Source organism: Equus asinus, chromosome 5, assembly GCF_041296235.1.
Source record: "Equus asinus isolate D_3611 breed Donkey chromosome 5, EquAss-T2T_v2, whole genome shotgun sequence".
Taxonomy (NCBI): Eukaryota; Metazoa; Chordata; class Mammalia; order Perissodactyla; family Equidae; genus Equus; species Equus asinus.
In genome coordinates this window covers 66,910,621-66,934,023 of record NC_091794.1, presented here as the reverse complement: position 1 = coordinate 66,934,023, position 23,403 = coordinate 66,910,621, and the positions used below count along the sequence as shown (strand labels likewise).

Genomic DNA, 23,403 nt, shown 5'->3' with positions numbered 1-23,403 from the left:
ACAGTGGATTCTGAGACCTTCCATCTCAGGGGGAAAGCATGTTGGTATCAGGCACGGGTGGATGTTTCACAAACATTTGTTAAAGGAATGATTGAATGGGGTCAGCCTGGTGGCACAGTGGTTAAGTTCACATGACCTACTTTGGCAGCCCAGGCTTTGCCAGTTTGGATCCCGGGTGCCAACCTACACAGCAGTTATCAAGCCGTGCTGTGGCGGTGTCCCACATATAAAATAGAGGAAGATGGGCACAGATGTTAGCTCAGGGCCAATCTTCCTCAGCAAAAAAAAAAAAAAAGAAGAAGACTGAATGGATGTCAATGGACCAATGGACTGAGGGAATGCATTTGCCTGACTGGATGAGGAAGGGATGGAACACAGATGCTGGCAGGAGAAGGCCTGGCCCCCAAGAAAGGAGGAGACAGAAAACAGAGAAGAAAGGAGGGGACCCGGAACAGGGAGGTAGTGGTCACTAGAGAAGAACTTCAGCCTCTTTACGGCATTTGCCAAGGGCTCATGCCAAGCTCAGGCCTCAGGAACCTATTGTGAATTTGGTGCTGTTTAATTAGCAAAACTGCAGGCTCCTCCTGTGAATCCAGCAAGAGGGCTGGAGTCAAACAGGAGCGGGCAGGGAGGCAGCCCAATGGCAGCCTTGGCCTCAACTACGCTGGCTGACCAATGCCAAAGGGAGCCCAGGGCCTGACCATTCTGGTCCAGCACGGTCCCCTCGACTCTGCAGGGCAACTATCTTTCCTCTTCAGAGCCTGCCTTGTGTCACATCTGGCCTTGGGCAGCCCTGCTGTTCATATCTCTCTGAACCTCTCCCGTCCATCCTCTTGCCCGCCCCCCCCCACCATCCCCCACCTCTTCACACTCTTAGCTCATTTTCCTATTTCCATTTTGCCCCCCAGACCTGACACTTAATTCTGTTTCTTGGCTCTGAAGTCTGGCGTTACTCCTTGGTCACAATTTATCCTTCTGATTATGCTGCCTTTGGCTTAACTGCACAAACATCTTGTCTAGTCCAGCCCAGCTGCCAAGGCTACCCCTGGCCAGCAGGTCCTGAGCAGGCACCCGGCCTTCAGGGTCCTGCTGCAGATTCTCTTTTTAAAAGTCTCAGGGGTCATTCGAATGTATGGCCAGTGTTGAGAAGCACTGGTCTAAGCCAACCTGTTAGTCCCATTTCCTTACAAGGGAAGGGACCTGAGAGTAAATCCCAGAGCAAGAGACACAAGGAGAAGCTGGGAGACTTCTGAAAGAAGGACACAAGAAAGAGACGCGGCCCTTCCTCAGCATCAGGATGTGCCTTTTCCAGAGGTAAAGCAGGGAACCGGCTCTGCCACCTCGAAATGAGTCTGGGAGACAGCCTGGGGCAAAGCAGACCCACCGAGGACACAGTGTGAGGTGGAAACTTGACACTGAGATGGACACTGAGTGGAGGGAGACGGAAAGACCCTGGCTGCCCATCACGTGCTTGAACCAAGGAACCAACCTGACCTTGAGTCTTGTTCCTGAATGAGATAATATATGTCTTTATTGTTTAAGTCAGGGGTGAACACATTTTCTTCTTTCTGCAAAGGGCCAGAGAGTAAATATTTCAGCCTTTGCCAGTCATATGGTCTCTGAAACAGCTACTCTCCCGTTGTAACATGAAAGCAGCCATAACAATACATAGCAATACATAAATGAATGGGCACGGCAGTGCTCCGATAAAATGTGATTTGTAAAAACAGGCAGTGGCCGGACGTAGCCTGCGGGCAGCAGTCCACCATCCCTAGTTTAAGCCATCCTGAGTCAGTGCTTTTTATTTGCAGCTCATCGTGTCTTAAGTGATACGAGGATGATTTCCCGAAGTGAAGGCTGCATTATGGAGCCCCTCCACCCCACTGAACCTCATATACACGTTTTTATGTATTTTTCAGTCAAATCCTCCTTGATATCCTGCAGGCACATCCAATTCCACGTACTCAAAACTGATCTCGTCTTCCCCACGTTCATCTCTAGGGCTCCTTCTCCTCTTCATTCCCCACTTAACAAGTGGCATCATAACCTTGAGCTGCTCAAATGAAAACCCTCAAGTCATCTTCACTGACTCTGTTGTCATTAGTGAACCAGCCACGTGATCCATCAATCCCACCTGTAAAATACCTGTCAGTCCTCCATGCCCTCAAAACAGTTTACCATGTGCCAGGCACAGCGCCAGGAACTGAGACTGTAACAGTGCACAAAGCAGGGCAGGCCCTGCCCGCACGGAGCTTAAGATGGGATTCCGGACATATGGTAAATACTGGCTGGTGCCTGCGCCATCGGAACTTGCGTGCCAGGCACTGCACTAGGCCCTTTGCAGCGAGAGCGCTGATCTTCGGGTGCTCACATCTGAGCACACGTATAATTATCCTTATTCATAGATAAAGAAATTGAATCTAAGAAAGATCCAATCACATGCTGTTGTCACAGTGGCACCGTGGTGGCAGCACCAGAACGAGAGGCAGGTCTGTCCCCACACGGAAGCCCAGGCCCTCCACACTACCCCGATCCCCCGCTCGTACATGCCTGCACTGGGCTCGCTTTCTGAACCACATTATGACTACGGAAATTCTTGATCGGTGCGTACCCAGGATGATACCTGAGTCTCACTTTGGCAAAAGCCCCTGACAAACATGGCACCAGCACAAGAGCCGAGCGATTGGACCCAGGCGCCAAAGTGCCCATGCTGGGAGTCAGCCACTCTGCTCTCTGCCAAGCAGGACCGTGACCTGCGCCCAGGCAGGGCTTTCTCCTAGAAAACGGCGAAAACCCGAGTACCAAGGGCTGAGGGCTAGGGGTTCTCAGCAAGATGCTCTTTCCCAAGTCACACTCTGCCTGCCCGTGCCCTGCCATCTTCCTAGTCACGCTGCCAATTTGGAGGCGGGCGGGTGACTGAAGGAGCACAGCCCTAGAACTGGGCAGACTCGAGCTTAAATTCTGCTGTGGCCTCAGGCAGGTCCCCGAACCTCCTCTTCCCTCTGCTTCGCCTCTAAATTGGACAGATGCTACCTACTTGCCAGGGCGACCCAGGGGGCGGAAGGCGGCGAGCTTTGTGAAGAAAGGAGAGCACAGTCCAGACCTGAGCCCCGCTCCACGAGTGGCAGCATCGTCCTGCTGTGGTCGCCGGCTTAACAGGGTAAGAGGGAGGGGGGACAGAAAAAGAGAAAATAGGGTGAGAAGGAAGGGAGGAAAAGAAAAGAAAGAGGAAAGAAGTCATAGTAGAAGGGGGAAAATGAGGGAAGGTAGGGGGAAAAGAGAAACAATGCAGAGGGAAGAGCTGTGTGCAACCTGTCGGACTAGGTCTCAGGAGGGGGCACGGAGATGAATAAGACCGACTCCTTATTCTAAGGGGGTTCACAGTCTACTCAAGGAGACAAAGTCGTGGAGTAATGAAGAGAGTTTGGAGAGTGGGCGAGGCAGAGCTGCGAGCCGGAATAAGCCAGTCACAAATTCCAATTTGGGACACTATGCCTATGGTATGGTAGGAGCTGGTTTTAAATACAATTGATGGTAAGTATCAGTGGCACTTTCTTCTGGCCTTGGTGGCAGTGATGAGGTTAGAGCCAGTTTAAACGTGGCTTAAATAGCTCGATTCTTCTTTCCTACAGTCTTATCCAGAAAGCCTGAGATTTGCACCTGATATGCACTGCTCAGCACAGTGCCTGGCAGGCAGTGGAGGCTGAAATATTTACGGAATGAATAGATAAAGGTATAAAAAATGATGAAGGAACACAGGATATTGTCTCAAGCATCCCACAGGCACATAACACGATTGTTGAATGACTAAATGAACGAGTATGGTGCGATTCCTGATACCTACCCCAATGTCTGGCACATAGTAGGGGAATATATGTTGAAAGAACAAATTTCAACAGGGTCTTCACTATCATTTCAAATTGCCATCCTGATCTCCCATGCCCTGCCTGGGTCCGAAAGCAAACGAAGTCGCCATCTAAACATTCCTCAACAAGCTCATTTTTACTGTGTTGCACTCCAAACCAGCAACGTTTCAGCTTGCCTTGGTTAAACGACTCTCAGTTTGAAGCCTTACCAAATAGTTATTTGTTTCTCTAAGAGATGGAAACATAGTCCAGTTTATCTGAGTCAATGTATCTTTGCAAACATATTAGTACCCATTTCACTTGACCTTCAATCCCTGTTTAAATCCTATTAATTGCTTTTCTGGAATCAAAAGGGTCAATTGTTTTCATAATCACTCCCAGTTTCTAAGCCCACACTGACACCTCTCTCTCCTCCAGACCCTTACCGGTCTTCCCTGAGAAACTCAAAGCTGTACTGTCTTGTCAAACTCCTGTGGGCAAGATTCAGGGTAAGAGACGATGCAGAAAGCAGGAGAAAAATTCTAGTTGTGTAATTACTACCTTGTAGGTTAGGCAGGAAGATGAGGCTGTCATTTGAAAATAGTGTTACTCAAGGAAGAGGCAATGAGAGAGCATGGGAAGACCATGGGGTTTGGAGTTAGGAGACATATTGAAATCTTATCTTCACCAGAAATTAGTTGCATGACCTTGAACTAGGCACTTAATTTCTCTGGGCCTCAGTTTCTTCATCTATAAAATGAATGGCCCTTATAGAATAACTCTAAAATGACTTCTAGCTCTAATATTCTGAGATACTAAAATGGCTCAGGACATTTTGATGGTCAAAAACTGAAGGGTGATTCAGAACACTAGGGCGATTCATATTTTATTTATTTTTAAATTATGGGAAAGTTCTTTTGGTCAGCTATAGCGGCCCCATTCCCTGTTGGAACATATGCCCATGACTTCGAATTGATAACATGAGTTATTAAATTTAGATAATAGAAAGGAAATAAAATCACACTTTCATGTTTATAGCCTTATTAACAACTTTTACGTCATCAGTAATGTGGTCCATTTTTCAACCCCAGAAGGCAGGAAAATATTTAGCACAGGAAGAAGAGAATAAATTAACGTTTATTGCCTACCTGCTAGCAATTATCATTTACTCCATCAGCTAGACACTAGGTCAGAGATATTTCTCATTTTATCTTATTTCATATCTACGACCACACCATGAGGTAGGCATTGTTTTCTCCATTTTATAGATGAGAAATCTGAGACCCAACAGGATGTGACTTGTCCAATGTCATAAACTAATAGGGTAAATCTGAACCCAAGTCTGTCTGATATTCAGAACAACAAATGTCCTACTGTATCATTTCTGGAATATTCCTATTAAGTAGAGGGCTCCTCATCAGTGGGACTAATCGAGCCGCAACTAGGAACGCTGTAACAAGGGTCACTGTCCTGGAGGAGGTCGAAACGGCTGGACTCTGAAGGCCCCTCCCATCTGACAGTCAGTAACTCCATGACTTTAAATCCTGTAAGTAGAGGAACGAGAAACAAATCCATTCCGCGCCCCAGAGAAGCTGCAGGATGTGGTCTCTTCTTCTTTTTAATGTTTCCCACAACTAGCTTTCTTCCAAGAGGGACAACATCTCTCTCAAATTCAGAGAAGTCCACAACCCATCCCCCACAACTGCTCTCACTGTGCTATTGTTCTGCTGACCCACTAGAACCACACAATTATTACTCTGCATTAAGACCTGTCTGTATAACCAGGACGTAGAATGAGGAATACGAAATTGAATTCAATAGCATAGGAAATGTCCCCCTGTAATTCCAGGCAACGTGAAGCTGGGCTACCCTGCTTAATAAGAGCTCCCTCCTTTCATATTGGCTATGTTCAAGAAAGTGCTTAAAATCCATTTCTACACGAAACCACGGCCGCTAATCACCTAAAATAACTCTTTCTTTTGTGTTTCTACAGCCATTATCTCTAGAATTCTTGTAAGGAGCCTTGAATATATTTGAGCTTCCTCACTAGACAATAAACTGAGGACAGAGACCACGTCTCCACGTGAGGAACTTTGTGTAACAGAGCGCTTCGTGAGATTAGCTCAGCAGCATCATCTCCCGCATAATTAGTATTTAATCAAGAGAAACTCCAGCTACTTCTCCAACAAATGGACAACCCCAGCTTACATTAGGACTTCTGTGAATGGTTCCTCCCAGGAAAGAGCATAGCAGGCCCTGTGGACAAAGCCTTCCTCTCCGAAGGTGGCCTGACAGCCCAGCTGACCCCCAGTGACAAACTGGATAAAACTGCTGAGGTTGGGGCCAGCCCAGTGGCCCAGCGGTTAAGTACGCATGTTCCACTTCTCCATATCCCCGGGTTTGCCGGTTCGGATCCCAGGTGCAGACATGGCACCGCTTGGCAAAAGCCATGCTGTGGTAGGCATCCCACGTATAAAGTAGAGGAAGATGGGCATGGATGTTAGTTCAGGACCACTCTCCCTCAGCAAAAAGAGGAGGATTGGCAGTAGTTAGCTCAGGGCTAATCTTCCTCAAAAATAACCAAAAAAAAAACCAAAAAAAATCTGCTGAGGTCAAGGGGGCTCTTGAGAAGAAAAAGACCCACATCTTGCTAGTTCCCAAATGATGTCAACCAACAAAGCAAGTGTCATGGAAGTGAAGCTACCATAGGAAAAATGCCATTTGAACTTGTGACCCAAGCTCAGATCCGTAGCTTAGTGGTTTATAGGAAAGACTAGTTTGAACTCATCATGTGGTGGAGACTGGGATTCTCTTCATGCCTAACCTTCCTAGTGCGGTAGTCATGCACTGGGCACAAGAGTGAGCATGTGCGTAACCTGCATGACCATTGATGGTGTGCGAGTCACTGTCCTAAATGTTTTCATAGATTGACCCTCCACTCTATGAGTTAGTTACTTTATTATTGCTACTCATGCAGAGGAAATTGAAGATCAGAGAGTTCAGTAATTTGCCCAAGTTCACATGACTAGCAAGTGGTAGAGCCAGGACAGAACTCCAAATATTCCAGATAAAACCATAGGGAGAGAGACTTCTAAAGGGGTATAAGGGAATTCCTACTAATAAAAATAGAAGGGGGCCCATGTGACTAAATGGAAAAATAAGAGGGATGTGAGCATACGATACCCATAGCTAGAAAAACGGGAAAAGCACGCAAGTGGCCAAGAAACCAAAACAGAGAATAGTGACAGAAGGGCAACTGGTATTGTCAGAGCAGAAGTGGCCTATGAGAATGGAAGTCTGGAGACAAATGTAGGCCGGCTACAGGGGAGAGACTGGAAAATGGGTAAAACGAAAGCGGGGAGCAGTGGATCTGAAGGGGCACGGGGAGTGATCTGGATCACTTCTAAGCAACACGAAGCATCCAATTAAGTTGAGGTGACATGAACGGAGCAGCCGAGGCTGCCGCCGTGCTCAGAAGCAGTTAAGGGGCTGGGGGCCAGGGCCACAGAGCAGTTGGCCTGGACAGTCTTCCTTCTCCTCTTAGGAAGCAAAGCTCTTCCTGACACTCCGAGAAAGCTGGCTCCCAAGAGGTTGGCAGAAGGGTCCATTTGCTGGAGAATTTGGGTCATTAGCTGCCCTCTCTGAGGAACCTGGACAGAGCCCTTAATAAAACCCTTCCTCAGCAGCCAAGCCTCTAACCTCAAAGCACCTGGATGCCTCGAGGATCGGCCTGCCCTTGACTTTCCCTGAAGCGTCACTCAAGGGCTCTCCAAGACACTAAGTGCCACACAGCCGCCCCTGCAGACCGCCAAACTGTATATGTGGGTGAAACGACAACTGATCCTTGAGAAGCTCCTCTGTGACTCTTAGCTTGCAGGACAGAAATGCAAAGGGGATGCCTTCAAGGTGCTAGAGAGACTCATTTGGGTCCGTCAGGAAGCTCAGTTCAAATCTCTTCAAGTGAGATTCAAGTGAGCTCGCTCGGTCTTGTGAGGGTGGACCTGGTTTGAGTCCCAGATCCTCCTCTAGGGACTCCAGGCAAGTCCCCTCCCCACTGTGAGCTTCCGCAAGACAATGGGGATAAATGACCTCGAAGGTCCCTGCACTTTGCCACTGTTGTTATTACTATTGATACCAGTGTGCTCACAGGCAGGATTCAATACATATTTGAAATACCCTTACTTTTTAATTTCCCGCTGTCCTCTCAAAATAACGTGTTATGTTAAAAGCAAATCCTTATTCTTTATATCCTGGAGTATTTATGAGTATAAAAATATAATGTCTGGGATTTTCTTTAAAATACATGAGTCCCTGCCCCCACTTCCCAAATGGGGATAATGGATATAATAAAATCGGCAAAACATTGAGATTGCTGAAACTGGGTAATAGGCATATGGGAGTTTATTATACTATTCTCTCTACCTTATTCTTTGCTTTAAAACTTTCACAGTAGAAAGTTAAGAAAGAAATAATAGAATGGAAAATAAATATATTCACTGGGGAAGTCTTTCCCTACCCCTAGATTTAAAACCCACGACCGGGCTGGCCCCGTGGCCAAGTGGTTAAGTTCGTGCGCTCCACTGCAGGCAGTCCAGTGTTTCGTTGGTTCGAATCCTGGGCGCGGACATGGCACTGCTCATCAGACCACGCTGAGGCAGCGTCCCACATGCCACAACTAGAAGGACCCACAACGAAGAATATACAACCATGTACTGAGGGGCTTTGGGGAGAAAAAGGAAAAAAATAAAATCTTTAACAAAAAAAACAGGAATAAATATAAATTTAAATAAATAAATAAAACCCACGACCGCCATGCTCACTCTTAGGTAACAGACTGCTCTCCAGGATCTTTAAATCACAAATGCAGTTTCCGTTCAGAAATGGGCACGTCCAGTCCAAGATATAAATCAAAGCCTGACCGCGATGTAGTGCCAATCTTCCATCTCTCAGTTCTGGCCATTTCAGGATGGGGACCCACGGAGGGAAAGGGAGAAGGCATGGCTGGCCGAAGCTCCCTCTGAGTTATTTCTCTGATCTCCCTCTGCTTGTGAGCTAAATATGGTTTCTTGCGCCTCTTCTCCCAAGCCCTCACTCCCACCCCAACCAGGGTGGCCGGTGAGAACCGAGCAGCCAGACGAGGCAGGAAAGGTCTCGCCTGTACCTGCACTAGCTTGAGGGTCCCTGGGTCTCACAGATGTTTAAGGCTGCCTCCTGTCTAGCGGTGAGTCTGAGGGCTCCCTAGAGCAGTGCTGTGACCAGAAACAGAACGCGGCCAGGTGTGGGAGCCACAGATTTTCTAGTAGCTGCATATTAAAAAGTAAAAAGAAACAGGCAAAATTAATTTAAATAAATTTTATTTAACCTAACATATCTAAAATATTATTTCAACACCTAATTAACATAAAAATATTAATGAGATATTTTACACTCTTTTTTTCATACTAATTCTTCAATATGAAACTGAGGCGTATTTTACACTTTCAGCACATCTCAATTCGGTCACTAAATTTCAAGTGTTCAATAGCCACACGTGGCTGGTGGCTACCATACTTGATAGCATACCTCAGAGGCCCCATCCTTGGAGAGTTCTGGCTTGCAGTTCCCTGCCCACACGCTAGGTGACCTGACCACACATCCCGGTTTGCACGGGAGAGCTCTGGTTTAGTCTTGCTGCCCTGGCTCCATCATTCATTAAATTACCTGGTTATTAGTGCCCCGTTTCACTCTCCCAAGGCCCCTATTTGGATAATAAACCATGTCATCCCCCTGCCTGTACCCCCATCCTGGGTGGGGGCTGGTGGCTCCTTCCTCATCCTCATTTCCAGGCTTCCTACTTGAAGAGTCAGGCTGTTTCTCCCCTAGATCAACAGTCAGCAAACTACAGCCCACAGAGCTAAGAGTGGCAGCCAGGATTTTCCTGCCTTCAGACTTGAACGGCAGCACTGGCTCTCCCTGGGGCTGGAGCCTGCCCCTTTCTGACGGGAGCGATTGCTTTGGCTCTCCCCGGGTCTCCAGCTTGCCAGCTGCAGATCCTGGGACTTCTCAGCCTCCACAACTGCGTGGGCCAACTCCTTATAACGAATCTCTTTGTATATAAATAAAAATACATATTTGTTTATGTAAATATATAAAATTAAAAATCTCTCTCCACACATGCAGACATGCACACATCCCATTGGTTTTGTTTCTCTGGAAAACCCTGACTAATACACATCTCTAGCAATATAAACTCCTTTTGGGATGCTTCAGAGATGATCCTCTTTAAATAAAATTCCTTACGTTGCTAGATGTGTTTTCAGTGCCTCCCTCAGTAGTAGTTCCATAAGTCACTGGCTATCAGAATCAGCTGGCCAGCTTTAAAAACGTGGATTGCCAGTCCAGAGAAGAGAGCTTCTGAATCAGCACCTCAAAGCGGCAGAGCCCAGGAATCTGGATTTCTAATGGTTTTCCCGGTTCTTCAACTGAGTGACCACATCTGGGAACCACCCATCGAGGTGGTTTGGTTGAGGCAACCAGGAACCAAGGCTCTGCCCTGGCGTCTTAAGTCCCCTCACCTCAGGTGCAAGATTTGGTTTCTCTCTCTTGTCTCCTGTTAAAAGTAGATGAGCTAGAAAGATGATATATAAGACTTGTAGTCATAAATTTAGGATATATTTATCCTGATTTCAGCTCTGATAATATTTCTCCTGTGTTTACCTTTGGGGTCTCCCCATTGCTACTTAATAAAATCCCGTCTCCTTTGCATGGCAGCCAAGTCCCTCCAAAATGTGACCCCTGGACAACCCCAGCGCCATCTTCCAGGGCAATCACCCACACACATCCCACAGTCCAGCTACCACAAAGATCGCGCGGGGCCCTTTCTGACGCCAGATACTGCTCCTGTTCTCACCTCCACCTGGAGGGCACCGTTACTCCTGACGCTCATTCTCCAAGTTTTAGCTCAAACAGCATTTTACTCATGCAGCTTCTCTAATGCCTCTCTTACAGACTGCTTTATATCATAGCAATTTGTGTACGTGTCTCCCTCATAGAATGGGTACTTCTTCAAACTAGGGGTCTGCCCTTCATAGCCGTGTCCCCAGAGCTCTGAATCTGGCACACAGTGAGATTCATAAATATTAATTGTGTTGATTCAAGCTATTTTCCTACATGGTTACCAAAAGGGAAAAATTAAAAACTTGGACATTTAGTTGCAAAATTTGGAAAAGATACAGAAAGAGGGCATAGGCAAAATTTGGAAAAGATACAGAAAGAGGGCACAGGCCAGGCAGCAGTGCACTGCTGAGAAGCAGGAGGGAGAGACGTCTGGGCTCAGCTTACAGGTCTCCTACTCTTCAGCGAGTTACTTCACCTTTCAGCGTCTCCGTTTCTGCATCCGTAAGTGACGATGATGATGGTATTACCTCACAAGGCTTTTATGAGGATTAAATATGCTACGAACCCAGCACATCATCAGAATGCATCATATTCGTATTAATAACCCGTGCTTGTTGTTAGTTCTTTCTTATTATTTTATCAATATTTTAGCAAATGAGCACAGGCCTGGAAAATGGAAGATTTATGATTTATGAGTGAGTGGAAAAGTGGGAGAGTCCTCAAGCGAACTTATCTTGTGGGCCATTTCCATTTCTGAAGGTATCCACTTCATGGGGGAAAAAGGCAGAGAGTCATGCCCTCGTCTTCCGTGAGTTGCCTCTCTTCCCTGATGAATTTCCTTAAGGAATATAGATCCACAGGAGATTTATGTGTGTGCTCTGTTTCCCAATAGTTAAAGCAACTTATTTGCCACCACTAAGCATTCATTCTTTTCCTGGAGGTCAATTCGCAAGGTGCCTGCTCCTGTCAAGGGCAAGATTGATGGAGCAGCAGCTGCTGACTTGACAGATAATGCACAGGAGTCCAGCTTCCTCTTCGTCTCTGGGCTGGAAGGAGAAATGGGCCAAACTCTAAAACGATCCTGGGAATTGAAAAGTGATCTTAGATACCATCGGATCCAGTCCTCTGCTCTGGACATGCAACACGGCTCAGGCCCAGACCAGTGGAAGTCACTTAGAATGAAGCAGAGTGGTGGGTGCCGAAGGCCACTGTCTGTGACAAGGAAAGTCTTGTTCTGAGTGAAATGAGGAAAAGAAGGACAATGTTGTGAGGTTTTCATAAAGTGAATGGCTTGGATTTTTTTTAAATCTGAGGTTAAGTTCTTCATACTTTTACGATATTAAAATTATTTTTCTTGGGGACCAGCCCCATGGCCAAATGGCTAAAGTTCTGCATGCTCCACTTCGGTAGCCCGGGTTCGAGGTTCCGATCCCAGGTGCAGACCTACTCTACTCATCAGCCATGCTTTGGAGGCAACCCATATATAAAGTAGAGGAAGCCTGGCATAGATGTTAGCTCAGGGCCAATCTTCCTCAAGTAAAATAAATAAATAAATAAATAAATAAAAAGACTTTTTCAAATAAAGTAATGATGATAATCAATGCCAACTTTTTCTTTAATGTCCTTTCTTTCTCTAGGCCTTTCTCCATTTTTTTTCTTCTTTTTTTGGTTTGCTTGTTTTATTGGTCTATAAAATCTCCAAGAGTTTGGGACTCTCTGATGTCAAGACTGAGAATATGGCCTCAGAATCAAAGACCTGAATTGTTATCTTTGCTCTCCTTTCAAGTTGTATGACGTTGAGCAATTTATTTAACGTCTCTGTGTCTCCAAAATGGTGACAATAACAATAACGCCTGCTTTACAAGATCATTGTGAGATGAAAAGAGATACCAGATGGCATGTGGTTAGCACTGGGTCTGGCACAAAGATGATGATGGCAGTGCTTAAATGGGCTCTCCAGAATTCAGTCACGTGGACAAAATGCTGAAATGAAGAGCAAACCCCGAAGGAAGCGAGAAGCATCTCACCCCCACGTGGAGCTCTTCCTGGGCCGAGCTCGTGTGCTCTGACGACTGCTGCTTTGGGATTCAGGCAGACCCAGTTTATCTGCTACCAACCCGAGCCATTTTCGGGCGAGCGATTTTAAACAAGGCAGCTAACTTCTCTGAGCCTCTATTTCCTCGTTTAGTAGAAGAGTCTTCCATTATGGAACATACACACGAGGCATTTACAAACATCCTCACTTAGTGTGCACAGCAACCTCATAAAACAGACGTAGTCATTATCTTTATTCGCAATAGTCAGATTCTATAAAGTTGCGTGAATACTGAACCGGTGTTCCTAGGGGAAACGCACAGTGAAGTTCCTGTGAGGCTCTGGTCACGACATTTTCATAAACTGATCAAAACATAACCTGGCCTTATGTGTGTTTCTGTTTCAAGACACCTCATTTATTATACATTGTTGATTCATTAACATTGAGCTCACAGCCAACAGCATCATAACTCACTCCTGAATGAAGCTTACCTAACACATTTCTCCATGAAGCACATGGCAGTGCTTAGGAACAGAGACAGCACCTCAGCACCATACTTTGGGGCCATGTTAAACAGTGAAATCGCCAACAAAAAGCACAAAAATGTGAAACACATGGCACTAAATCGGCCTCACAAAGGACACCTGTTTAAAGTATGAGCTGAAACAAGAAGGCAGAGCGTGGTCTTGTCCAGCCTTGGCTGGGATCACATGCATTGAGAAACTCAAATTTTGGTTGCTCTGTGCATATCTGCTAATGACCACAAAGTGCCGTGAGTACTAACTTGGGAATTACAAACAAATTTTAGTAAGTAGTTGTGTTTGCAAAGGATCTGCAAAAAATAAGAATCAACTGTACTATTCTCTGCACAGATGAGGAATCCGATGCTCAAAGAATTTGTGCCATACAACCAGTTAGTGGCCAAGTTGATTTGAAATTGGGTGTATGTGTCTCCAAAGACCCATGTTCCTTCCATGACCAGCCCTCGCATCCAGCACTGCCTGTGTCTTGGTGACTCTATCTATGAAACAGGAGTGGTGTGAACTCCTACCTCACAGAAAGATGGTGAAGATCAAATTAGCTGATGTCCTTGAAAGTGCTTTGTAAAGTGCCAAGCATTATACAAATGTGAGAGTTCTATAAGTAGGTTCCATTAAAGTGAAGTTACACTTTCCAGCATTAAGGCCAACTACAACGATCTCCCTGCTTCCCCCACAGTGGAAAGAGACCAAGATGAGAAACAAGACCTTGAGGGGTCCATGGCTGGGGAGCCCCCATCCCAGTAAGCAAGGAGAAGCTGGTGATTCAAGCTAATTCAATGCAGCCTCAGAGGGATTGCTCTTCTAAGAGTCTGAGAGCAAAACTGCACTTAGAGTATATTTTAGTTTAAAGATCAAAACGCAGGTTGGATGCACTAAACAAAGTGTCTCTGATGTCAAGTCCACTTACAGTTGCTGTTACAAAAATCCATCACCAGGACCACAAACAAATCCACAGCAGCAGCAGCAGCCAGCAGAGCAGAGACTGAAGGATGGGGCTGTTACCGCCAAAGCCATCTTGAAGCTGCTCGAGTGCCTTAAACAGGCTTGGAGGCCACAGCCCCTGTGTTAATTACAAAAGAGTATTTAATAATTGAGGCCAGGCGCATCCAAATAAGAGAAAAAAAAATAACCATTCCTGATAAAAAGAATGGGTGAAAAGGGAAAGAAAGGATTTTAAAATGTTCATACCCTTTAACTCACGAATTCCAGTTCAAGAATGCCAAAAAATTATTGGGTAAGAAAAAATACTGACACACAAAGATGTTCATTGTGTGGTTGTTTCCAATTTTTAGCTTTTGCAAATAAGGAAGAATTGGTTTAAAAATTATGGTGTATCCATACAATAAAATACTAAATGTAATTAAAAATCATTTTTAAGAATTTTTAACAACGTGAAAAATATGCAAGAAGTGCAATATTAAGTAAAAAACAAAAGTAAAAGCAGGAAACAAAAAGCATGACTCCAACTGTGTTTGTGTATGTGTGTTCCTAAAAACAAAACAAATAAAAAACTGCTAGGAAATATGCCAAATGTCAACAATCATGGAGTTCTTTTTTGTGAAATTACAAGTGGTTTTTACTCATTTTTTTTTATTTCCAAGGTTTCTACCATAAATATATACTATTATTATTTTTAAGATGGGGAAGCAACCCAATTTGCTGTCGCACTCGTTGCCGAAAGGCTGCTGCAATGAACAGAAGCACAGATCAAACAAGATTTAGCCTGTTCATCTAACAGGTCACTGATCTGTAAAAATATCAGATGTTTTCAGATTTTGCAAATCATTTATTATTAAGCAACCAGTTGGCATGAAGCCAACCTAATTAAACAAAGCACATGAGATGGCTCCATCCCCAGAACAGCCCCTGGGGGCCAGGACCCTCCTCTCTACCTTTGTGCTGCCAGAACCTTGGGCCTACAACAGAGCAGGAGCTCAATAAGTCTGTTTGGAAAGACTGAAAACATTGGAGACGTGTTGCCATCACATCACAGGTTAGAAGACATCTGTCTTGTCCTTCATTCATTCATGTACTCATTCAAAGTTTTATTGAGCACTTACTACACATATATATGACCAGACGTGGACAGCCTTCAAGACACGCAATGACCCAAGATAGTCCCAATACACGAACAAATAAAGAACTTCACGCAATAAGAAAGTTATGGATAAAATGCTAAGAGAGTTCAGAAGAGGGGAGAAGTTCTTCAGGTAGGAAGTTCTGAGAAGGCTCCCCAGAGGGAGTAGATTTGAGCTAGGGCTTGAAGGCTGGACAGAGTTTGGACACGAGTGAGGAAAGTGAGGAGAAGTCATCTCCCTGAAGTAATGACATAAGTAAAGTCTAGAAAGCGGGAATTCTAAGGGGCGTAGAGCATGGAGACCAAAGGGAGGTTGTGGAGGCGAAGCTGAGGCCATGCCTTAGGACCTGGCTATGTCGGGAGGGTTCTGAATGTCCTGTTAAGATTTGCTTTCTCCCACAGATAAAGGAGAACAATGGAAAGAATCTGAGTAGGAGAGTGACCTATTCAGAGAAATGCTTTAAGAGGATACTTGGGCAGCAATGGGTAAAATGGATGGAAAAGTGGGAGGCAGGACCTGAAATGAGGCAAAACTCCCCAGGGCAAAAATCCCCAGTGAATGGCTGGGAGTGGTCAGCCAGCTGAGCAGCTGGAAACTCAGTTCTTAGTTCCTTCAATCACCAGGACTGCTCCAGCTCTCTGCTGCTGGATTTCCTTTAAGCTGAGATGCTAAGGACCAAGCTTTAGAGAGAAGCTTAAACCCTAGGCTCCACCACCAGCCCCTATCCCTCCTCTTGCTCAGAAGCAGCTGAACTGCTTTGCAAATATATGTAGATACATGCAAATAACAAAGTCATTAACATGTGCCCTAAGCCTCAAAGGGAAAGGCTTGCTTTGATCAAAGCTCATAATGGGATATATCCAAGGGGCAGAAAAACAATATTCTGCTCAGCCCACACAAGGGAGGGTTTAGATAGCTGCTTCAGTTAAATATTAGGGCACATGGTTTCCCCTTCTACCTCCCTGTTTCCTGAGGTTGGAATTGCTGTGAAAGATCTTCCCCCTGCTTCAATCTATCATGGCTGCTGAGTACTGATAAAAACATGTGTGGGGGCTGGCCTGGTGGCACAGTGGTTACATTTGTGCTCTCGGATTTGCTGGCCCAGGTTCATGGGTTTGGATCCCAGAACAGACCTACACATTGCTCATCAAGCCGTGCTGTGGTGGTGTCCCACATACAAAATAGAGGAAGATGGTCACAGATGTTAGCTCTGCAACAATCTTCCTCAAGCAAAAAGATAGGCAACAGATGCTAGCTCAGGGCCAATCTTCTATACACACACAAAAAAAACTCCACAAATGTGTGTGCGTGTGCTGAATCTGGCCCTCTCAACTCTGCTTCTCAAAGCGTGGTCAACATCATCCGGGAGAGTATCACACAAACGAAATCTCTAGCCAGAATCTTATTCTAGCAAGCCAGAACCTACATTTTAACAAGATGCCAGGTGGGTGATTATATAATGTGAGGAGCACTGATCTAAATGACCTAAGCATCCCTAATTATGATCTCCTAAAGGCCAAGGACTCTTTCTTACTTACCTTCCTATCTCCCAGGCACAGTACACAGTACCTAATCAGTAATCAAAATAGGCCTCTCTTTGGTCTTCTGTAAAATGAGGTAACAGCTATCTCAGGGGCTATGGCATAGAGTGAAGGGAATAAGAAACGTAAAAGGTTCAAGTACAATGCCTGGCATGTAGAGGTGCACACAGTTCTAATTCCCTTCTCACTTCCGTTCCCTGTTAAAAGCAATCGTTGACCTGTCTACTAATAACTTACGTTGAGCATTCTGAATTTTCTAAAATGTCTATCTTATCTAATCCTGTGTTCAGATAGCAGGCATTGTCGGCCTGTGTTTCACCAACCAGAAGACTAGGACTCAGAGAGGTTAAAGAACTTGTACTAAGTCTTAAGCAGTAGGGGCCAAGCTAGAGTCGGAAACAGGCCCCTTCCAATCCACCCTTTACCTGGCAGCCACCTTGCCCATATGAAGAGCAGATCACACATGGGCCCTGCTAAAAGTTCTCCTACCACCTTCAGAGTACAATCTAAGCTCTTTTGCACAGCTCAGCAAGGGACCATGTGAATGGGTCTATGTTAACAGCAGGCGCCATCTGACTGCACCGTGGGCATGGACTGGTCGGGTGAGGTAGGACAATGTTGCAAAAGACCCAGGACGACGTCCATGACCTGGCCCCTGCCAGCTTCTCTGGCCTTAACGCCTTCTTTTCTCCCGTTTCAGGTGGTATTGTCAGTCCATAGGCATTAGAACATTTCACATTGCCCTCAGTTCACTATGGTCCCTGTCTCTGGAATGGGTTTGGCTATGCCCGTTGTACCAGATATCTTCTATTTGCTCCTTCAGACCCACCTTCAAACTTTCCACTCTGCCCTGGGCCCCTGGAAGCTGATTTATCTGGGCCATAGTGAAGGTGCTCAGGTCCTCTGGTTTCCAGCTGGGTTTGGCAGGGGATGAAAGAGAAAGAGAGGAGTGAGGTCAGAGTATGGATTCCCTTTGTTTTGTCCTACAATGTCAATGAGAGCTGGCTGTATCCCTCTATGGAAGGCTCTCCTCTCTCAAGGAGACCAGTGCTACAGGGCTTTCACTTTCCAGATTCTGGTCACTGCAGCCTCCTCTCATCTCATGGGGCCTGGATGGCACCAGCGGAGCATCACATGCCTTCACTATTCCCTCTGGTTTCCTCACATCCTCACCTTTAAAAGTAAAGCCTCCTTCAATGGTCCTATTTTGAATGTTGTCTTTGTTTCCTGACAGGAAGATGATAGAAACATTCTTCCTTTAGCTAACTCCTACTCATCCTTCAGAACAATCCAAGGGTCACCATCTCTGATTCCATGCCACCTTGGGGTTCCCTCTCCAACAGCATTTTTCACGCAGTACTATTAAGATTCTGTGCTCATCTGACTTCTTCAAGGACAGGGATAGTATTTTTATAGCCCCAGATCTTTGTAGCCCCAGATCTGGAAAACACTTTATGAATATTTGTTGAATAAATTAATTAAGAAGGACAAACAAGCAAACCATTTCTACCGTATAAAAATGAAAATTTCTGCTGATATATTTTATATTCAAGGCATTGTTATTCTGCACTTATAGTGACCCTTTTTTTTTTTTTAAATCACTTAACCCGGGCTTATTACAGGCAAATGGGGACACACAGTCACCCTAATTACAGCCCACACGTGGTGGCATGATTGCCTAGGGATAGGGTGAAATTTGAGGACTCTACAATTGCTAGAAGGGGTGGTGACAGTCAGGATTCTTGGATGGTCATGGTCACCCCTGCCTCCTGCTGTGCGGGCCCTGTGTAATTCTCTATCCTTGAGTATAGTCTGGGCCTGGTACCTTGCTTCCGACAAACAGAACACAGCAAAGGGGACAGAACGTTGCTCCAATGACTCAGTTCCAAAAGACTGTGACGTCGTCTTGCTGGCAGTCACTCACTCTCTCTGGCCCTCTTGCTTTCTCACTCTGACAAAGCTAAATACTCTATTTCTGAGCTGCCCTATAGGGAGACCCATGTGGTAAGGAACTGAGACAGCCTCTCATCAACAGCCAGAGAAACTGAGACCTCAGTCTCATTGGCTGCTGGGAACTGAATCCTGCCAATAACCACTGAGTGAGCTTGCAAATGGATCCTGCCTCAGCCAAACCTTGGGATGACTGGAGCCTCGACTAATACTGCAGCCTGAGCCAGAACGTGGAACCCAGAGAACCCAGCTAAGCTGCCCCAGGTTCCCGGTCTACAGAAATTGTGAGATATTAAAATGTTACTTTAAGCCACTAAGTTTTGGGGTAATTGTCTATGCAATAACAGGCAACTGATAAAGGAGTTTCTCCAACTTATGTATCAGTAACATGGTTCCAGTTCCAGCCTGCCAGATCCCGCAGTTAGAATGGGAAAATTAGAAGGGAAATAGAGAAAAGGATCTAATGCTTGCAGGTTACAGTTGTCCCAGTAGCCCTCAGGCCAGAAATCATTTCTTCCCATCCCAAAGAAGGAACGGAACGAGATCACTCTATCTAGCTGAACTAGTCTGCCTGGTTTTTAGGGCTTTTTGTCTAAAATGTTTTGGTTTTGCAGCCTCTGGCCCTTCTCCCTGATGAGAATCCAATAACAATGAAAACTAAAGCTGCCACTTACTGAGCGTGACGAATTGTCTACAAAACGGCCCTTCAGGACCCCTTTCGTCCCTGTACATGCATGCTCCTTCTTCCCTCAAGAGGTAGGGTCGGCCTCCCCTTGAGCTGCCTGTCTCGTTCTGACCAATAGAACGTGGCAAAGTAGCCCCGTGCCAGGGCCAGGGCTAGGTCTGAAAAACACGGTGGTACTGAATTTCGCGCTCTTGAGAGCTCCGAGATACCACATTAAGAAGTCTGATTACCCTGCTGGAGAGCGGGGAGGAAGGGCACGTGGAGAGAAGAGGTTGCCAAATGTGGGAGAGTGTAGCGAGAGGCAGAGAGGGAGAGAAAGATGGAGAGAGAGAGAACCCAGCCTTCCAGCCCCCCCGAGCTGCAGTGCCAGTCACGTGAAAGAAGCTATCTTAGGTCCTCCAGCCCCAGACGAACTGCCCCAACCAACAGCACACAGAGCACCAGGAGCTGTCCCCAAGGAGCCCTGCCTTGAGTGCAGAATCACACGAGAATAAGCAGTCATTTCTGTTTTAAGCCACTACGCTTCAGAGTGATTTGTTACCCAGCAATTGACAACCCAAACTCTGAGGAACTAAGATGTCATCCAGCACTTAGCTGCACTTCTCACCTCTACTCCCTCCGGGCTTCACAACAACGCCTGCTCTGCAGGGCAGGTATTGCCACCTCACTGAAGAGGAAGGAACTGAGGCCCGGAGAGGCTAGAGAATGTACACAAGGTGAGTTATAATTTACGCAAGGTCACACGAGCAATGAGTGAGAGTCAGAATTCACATCCAAATTGTTATGACTCTAAAATACGTGTACTTTACATTAAACACTGAGACAGCAAGACAGTGCATGGCCGCCACTGCGGTCTACGACAATGGTGTCGCCTCCTGGCGTTGTGAGACGTGCAATCCAAGGACGCAGGACTTGTAACAGAGACTAGCAGACTCCCACCGAGCTCTCTTCTCAAGGAAAGGTGAGCTAAGGAAGCTGCGGCTTTGGGAACAGACGAGGCTATCATCTCCGGTTCTAGGGCTGCTGACGCATAGGTCTCAGGTTCTTTGATTTAAGTTGTGCCCAATGACAAAGAAGATGCACACACCTACGTGTTTCACGTTAAACAGGAGCTTGCTTTTGTTTGTAGCCTCCAAACATCCCTTAGCCTGGAGTAAGGCTGCAGGTAGCAGAAGCAAATAAGTTGCTCACAGGAGAGTGTCCTTCAGAACCTCATCCCAGTGGGAGGGCAGGGAAGCTGGAAGAGGAGGCTGTCTGCGCAGCCTGCATGTCCCTAATGGTAATAACAGCAGTTATAAAGTGCTTAGCCCTTTCTGTTATAGTGACTCATTTGATCTTCCCAATGATGCCAGGAATTAGGAACAATTATCAGCTCTACTTTACAGATGAGAAAACTGAGGCACATATAGGTTAACTAACTCGCCCAAGGTGATGCTACCAGCTGGTAATCAGAGAGACCAGCCCTGGGCCAGTGGGTGCTGAATTTGCAGCAGTGACAATGCGACCATGCGGCTCACCGAGTGTGCCTAGCTGCTTCGGGCTACGCCCAGAGAGATATGGCTCTCCCCTTTCCATGAGTTCATCTGAGGCTAGCTGCGGCTCTCACAGTCTCCACTAAATTTTACCAGTTGTTTCATTAGCTACTTTATCGCAATCCATCACACACCCTTACTCAAAGGTCAATTAACACTATTATCATCATAACAAAATATTGCAATCCTAGGCTGAACGTCTTCTGCTAATTTTCTCAACATCTGATACAGTAGCGCCCGGGTGCAGCAGATACGGGTGGGGGTGCAGAGGGCAGAGGTGACTGGGCTGGAGAAGCAGGCATGTAGACACCTGCAGGGCCTGGTAGGGCAGTTAGATTTTTATTCAAGTATCTAGAGAGGCTCTCTGTGCCGGGAGGCCCATGTCCTCTTCTGCTTCCTGGGTATACAGCTGCACTACTTTTCCCAGCCTCCCTTGTGGTTGGATGTAGCCTTGCACCTGAGTTCTAGCCAATGGAATATAAGCGGAAGTGATGCGACTCCCTTCTGAGCATGGCCCATGGAAGCTTCCCCCCTGCTCCTTCCCGCTGGAAGGAAGCTCCTAGGGAGCCTTTGTGTAGCAGATGCAGCCCAAGCCCCCGCCCCTCTCCCTTGGATCCCTGTATCGTTTTCCTGCACACTGACTCCAGGTGTTTCTTCTCTCCCACATGCCACCACTTGCATCTCCACATCAGTGGGCTGCCCCCAGGGGTCAGCACCCCCTTTGCCGGCACACACAGATTGCTAGAAATCCAGGGAGGATAGTCTCCCCGGGGGCAGCTCTTGGCCAGTGAATGGCAGGCACGGGCTCAAACGCTCCAGCTCCCTCTCCTGATGGGACAGTTCCCGGGTGGGTCCACGTCCCCTCCAGAGCTTCCCTTGTAGGATCAGGTTACAGTTACCTCCCTGGACTTTCCTTGATATCGTGCCCTGACTTAATTTCCTCCCCTTCCTGGTCCCACTTCTCCACTTCTTTATCAGTTTTCCCAGAAGAACTTCTCACTAGATCACTTTCATATGAATCCTGGTTTCAGGGTCTGCTTCCAGGAGGAAATCCAACCTAGGATAACCTTGAAACCATGTGTTAAGAGCCTGAATGACTCCTTAGAGTGGGCCACCCTGCTGATCTATTCACTCATTCAGGTCACAACTATCGTGTATGAGCTGTTATATACTTTTGGATCCCTTTGCTACAGCAGCTAGCCTACCCTAAATAATACATTATAAAAAGGCATTAAGCAGAAGAGTGACTTGATATCTTTCATATTTTAAAAATAATATGCGGCTCTCGTATGGAAAATAGATTGAAAGAGGGCAAGAGGCAAAATAAAGAGACCCATGAAAAGCTTCTTGTGAAAGCAAAGGAGACAATTGACGGTGGCTCCTCAGACTTGGGTGGAGGCATTTGAGCGAGGACATCCCAGGACACACTTTGGAGATGGAAGTGAGATGGCACATTAATGAACTGGATGTGGGGATGGAAGAGTGGAGGGAATCCAGAAGGAGTCCTAGGTTCTGGATTGGTGATTAAAAAGCCCACACAAGTGATGTTCAGATCACCTCATTATCCATGCACTTGTACAGCAGACCTGTCCTTGGTTCCCCTGCGGTGCCACATTGGTTCGTCTTACATAGTTCGTCTTGCTTTTCCAAAGTAAAGTAAAGAGGAGACAGTTGCGAACCAGGGGTTACCAATCAAGCATTCACCGAGATCCCTCTCCTGGTTTCCTTTCACCTGGCTTAGCAGGCGCCCTCACACCAAAACCAGTTTGCAGCCGGCACATGAAGAGCTGCAGCCTGCTGGGGTGTTATTGAGGAATCAGGATTTACAAACAGAGTCTGAAGCAGGTCCTTCCACTCTGGGAGAGGAAGTCTCACCTCAGAACCTGCAGGTGTGCTGTGATGATCAAGACAGGGTCTCTGCTTCCAAGGAGGAGATGTCTGGCTGAAAAGATGAGTCGTAATCTTCCCCACCACACCTCAAGGTTTGATGTGCAAAAAAAGTTAAACATGCAATATGGATAATATCAAATGACTAAAGGATATTCTGAAGGTTAGTTTCAGTGCCTCCAATTCCCAGCCCCCTCCCTCCAGGGCATCATGAAGACCATTGTATACTCAGGCCCGTCTTACTGGCTCACCTGCCACCCTTTGCCTCCTCCTTCCTGCCTGGGGCCCTCTGGGGGCCTCCCACAGCACTCCTCACTGAGACCTTGCTCTATTAACTCTGTCTTATTTTCTGTATTTCTGATGCTTTGTCATCCAGGGTCTTGCTACTGCAGGGACTGTCCCTCCAGGGTGAGCGAATTCCTAGAGATAGTG

General features: G+C 46.4%; 1 protein-coding gene across 2 annotated transcripts in view; it reads right to left on the bottom strand.

The window, feature by feature from the left end:
* DAB1 (DAB adaptor protein 1) overlaps positions 1-23,403 on the bottom strand; it is a 1,086,856-nt gene that overhangs the window by 877,277 nt on the left and 186,176 nt on the right. The window lies entirely within an intron of this gene.